This window comes from Octopus sinensis, linkage group LG8, assembly GCF_006345805.1.
Source record: "Octopus sinensis linkage group LG8, ASM634580v1, whole genome shotgun sequence".
Taxonomy (NCBI): Eukaryota; Metazoa; Mollusca; class Cephalopoda; order Octopoda; family Octopodidae; genus Octopus; species Octopus sinensis.
In genome coordinates, this window is record NC_043004.1 from 65,178,241 (window position 1) to 65,182,746 (window position 4,506).

General features: G+C 39.6%; 1 pseudogene; it reads left to right on the forward strand.

The window, feature by feature from the left end:
- The first annotated feature begins 1,812 nt into the window (after positions 1-1,812).
- LOC115215285 lies at positions 1,813-1,899 on the forward strand (annotated as a pseudogene).
- Positions 1,900-4,506: the final 2,607 nt, after the last annotated feature.

Genomic DNA, 4,506 nt, shown 5'->3' on the forward strand with positions numbered 1-4,506 from the left:
TACATATATACGTCGGGCTTCTTTCAGTTTCCGTCTCCCAAATCCACTCAAGGGTTTTGTCGGCCCGAGGCTATAGTAGAAGACACCCAAGGTGCCACGCATTGAGGGTGAACCAGGAACCATTTGGTTCGTAAGCAAGCTACTTACTACGCAGCCAATTCTGTTAGCTACTTGAGTTTAATGAGCACAGAGCCGGTAATTTCAAGAGTGGAGACCTGGGTAATTCGATTACATCGCCCCACAGTACTTTTCTTATACATATTTTATGGACCCCTAGAACAATGAAAGGAAAAGTTAACTATAGCAGTATTTGAACTCAGAACGTAAAGAAATGGATGGAGTACCGTTAAGTGTTCGTCCGGCGCAGATTGCCGACATGTCGTTCTTCTGTCCAGGTCATTTCCCGACGAATCGCCGGCGGTCGGACCTCAGGCAAGCGCGTATGTGTGTGTGTGTGTGTGTGTGTGTGTGTGTCTGTTTAGTATTTCGAAAGTCGAACCATTCACCATTCACCTTATGTGTGTGCACATATATGTGCGTTTGTGTGTGTATATGTGTGTGCGTGCGTGTATCGGAGTACATGTACGCGCGCGCCAGCGCGTCTGTGTGTACTCTTCCAGGACTCACCTCTTCCAGTTAGATCGTTACTCTTGCAGATGGATCTTTACCAATGTTCCACCGATGGATCAAGGTGGATGGGGCCGAGGCTTGGGCAGTGGGTCTGTTGCGAGAGAACAGGTGCGCATAAGCGTTAACAATCATGCCAGCTTGCCGCTTTAACAACAAAAATAACAACAAAGTAGCCTAATGATAATGGCAGTCAGTATATTCATAAGATTCAGCAACGGTTTACGTCTAAAATTCGACAAAATGTCATTCCGTTCTGCATTCCTCAGTTATATTTGACCAATTATTAACTAAAGTATTATCATTTGATAATAGGAACACTTCTGTCTGTATGTCATTTGCTCTGCTGACTATTACGGTACCCCAATACATGAAATAATAAATTACATCTGTATCTAAGCCATATCTATGGACGTATTTCTAAATTCGTGTTTCGCGTAATAATAGAGTTCGCTTTTCCAATATTTCCTTTTTCATAAAACCCAGATTTATATTGCCTTTATACAAGTAAATTATTATATAATGCACACAATCAAAGACCTTTGTAAAACGAACAACGAAAAATATGCATGAGAGAAACTATTTCAAATGTAAAGCAAAACAGTAATTTTTTGTGATCGTTGATGAGAGAAAGTAAATTAGAAACTTGGAAAGTTTAACTTAAGTAGCAAAGCAGATAACCACGTGGTCAATCAGTGAACCAAACGTGACTAAATGAGAGAAGTTACAGTTAGGCTATCGGATATATTCTTTTATTCTTTTATTCTTTTACTTGCTTCAGTTATTTGACTGCGGTCATGCTGGAGCACCGCCTTCAGTCGAACAAATCGACCCCAGGATTTATTCTTTGTAAGCCTAGTACTTATTCTATCGGTCTCTTTTGCCGAACCGCTAACTTACGGGGACGTAAACAAACCAGCATCGGTTGTCAAGCAATGGTGGTGGTTGGGGGGACAAACACATACACACAAACTCACGCGCACACATACACACATACACACACACATATATATATATAACGGGCTTCTTTCAGTTTCCGTCTACCAAATTCACTGACAAGGCTTTGGTTGGCCCCAGGCTATAGCAGAAGAATTTTGCAGTGGGACTGAACCCGGAAGTCTATGAAGCACCTATTCAAAAAAGGGTGAATTAAGCTGCTTCTTTGTGGATTGAAAAGATAACGAAGGATCTAGCTACGGTGGTACGTATTCTAAAATTGGAACGATACAGAGAAGATTAGCACGGCCCCTACGTGAAGTGTCCTATATCTTTTTTTGTGGAGGCGCAATGGCCCAGTGGTTAGGGCAGCGGATTCGCGGTCATAGGATCGCAGTTTCGATTCCCAGACCGGGCGATGTAAGTGTTTATTGAGCGAAAACATCTAAAGCTCCACGAGGCTCCGGCAGGGGATGGTGGCGAACCATGCTCTACTCTTTCACCACAACTTTCTCTCACTCTTACTTCCTGTTTCAGAGAGCCAACTTTGTTACACACTGTGTCATGCTGAATATCCCCGAGAACTACGTTAAGGGTACACGTGTCTGTGGTGTGCTCAGCCGCTTGCACGTGAATTTCGCGAGCAGGCATTTTCCCTTGATCGGATGTACTGGAACCCTCTTCGTCGTAAGCGACTGAGTGCCAACAACAACAACAACAATATACACACACACGCACACACACACACACACACACACATATATATAACTGTAAGTATATACAAGCCACACTCGGTGTATATACGATGTCTCGCTGCTTTCTGACTATTGAATTTGTCATATGGTTTCACCTCTGTATCCAACATTTTTCTAGTTTTCTTTGCCGGTTTCGTTGTGCAAATATATCAATACTCACGCGCAAACCATTCTCATATGTATTTTCATTTGCACACCGACTGAAACATTGCATATATATATATATATATATATATATATATATATATATATATATATATACTAACGGTGGTGCATCAGCATGGCCGCAGCTCTGAGCTGAAACAAGAAATATATATATATATATTATATATATATATATATATATATTATATATATATATATATTATATATATATATACATAAATACACACACAGTCCCACGCACGGATACACACACACACACACACACACATATATATATATATATATATATATATATACATACATACATATATATATATAAATTTAGATAGGTAGGTAAATAGATACACACGCGCATGTTTCCTTCCTTTTTGCCTTAAATATCTGAATTTATTATGCATACATACCCACATACATACATACATATATATATACATACATACATACATTATACATACATAAAATTCACCCACCCATCCAAACACACGCAAACACACATATATATTCATACATGCATATATATATATATATAATATATATATATATATATATATATATGTATATATACACACAAACATTGCGTTTCTTTCACTTTTCTCCTTGTTTTTTACTGGTGTCCATTCTCTCTCTCTCTCTCTTTCTCTCTCTCATTAATTAAAAAAGTAAATAGATGTCAAGCAAAACAAAGCAAGTAAACCAAAAATAACAACATATCAAAAATAAAAAAAAGTAAAACGGAAAATTAATTCAGAAATTAAGATGAAAAAAAAAACAAACATCATCATAATCAACAATATGAAGAAAACGATAAACCCCCAACCCCCAACCCACACCTCCACCTAAAAACCACACAAAGAAAAATTAAGAAAAAAGAAAAAAAATGAAAATAATAGCAAAGAAAAAAATGTTTATTAAAAGTGATTAATCAACGCAAAATTATTGGACGGTTTGGAACTTCTTTGAGGTCATCTCCGAGTAATTAGTCGTTATGGCTTACGTCACGTTTCCATTAGTGACTGAGATGAAAGAAGACCAGAGGGCTAGGCATTGTGTGTGTGTTGACTCAATAAATACGATATCATGAAAGACCAGGCTAAGTAGGTCACCAAATGTCAATCTCTTGATTATTCTCAAACTACAATATAGGTTCATTTCTGTCTTTTCTTTGTTTATTTTTTTGGTATGGTAGGTCAAATTCGGATTGCTTTTTACTTATTTTATTTCTTGGTATTTTTCTTCGCCTTGATTTCTCATTTCATTTACTAAAACTAACCAGTTATTTTCGGAAAGATTGTGGACATTGTGGTTATTCTTCCTATGTAGTTGTTCGACGTGATAGAAACAGTAGCTATTTGTCACTTCAAAGAATACGTTATGAACTTTAAATAAAGATAACACCATTACATATTTTTTATTGCAGTCCTGGAGGCATATTGCTTGTCTGACAATGGAAAATCATGGCGGTCTCGATGGATTGTAGTTCTCTCTGGTCGATCGATACGGATTGACTACAGGTTAGATAACACCAACACTAATGCCACCAACGGTACTAACACCAATTCTACCACAAGCAATACCATCACCAGCACCAGCACCCGCACCAGCACCACCAGCAGCAGTACCACCACCCGCACCAGCACCACCAGCAGCAGTACCACCACCACCTTTTATGCCATCATAACCAGCACTACCAGCAATGCAACTAGCACCAGCACCACCACAACAACCACTACCACCATCCCAACCACCACAACCACCACCATCACCACCACCACCACCACCACCACCACCACCACAACCACCATCAGCAGCAGCACCACCACCACCACCACCACCATTACCAGCACAACCAGCATCATCACCACCACCACCAGCAGCAGCACCACCACCAATTATACCACCATAACTAGCCCGACCAGCAATGTAACCAGCACCCCTACCACCATCCCAACCACCACCACCACGCCGAAAAGAAATGCAGCATTTCGTCCATCTTTCAGATTTGCGTTCAAATTCCACCGAAGTC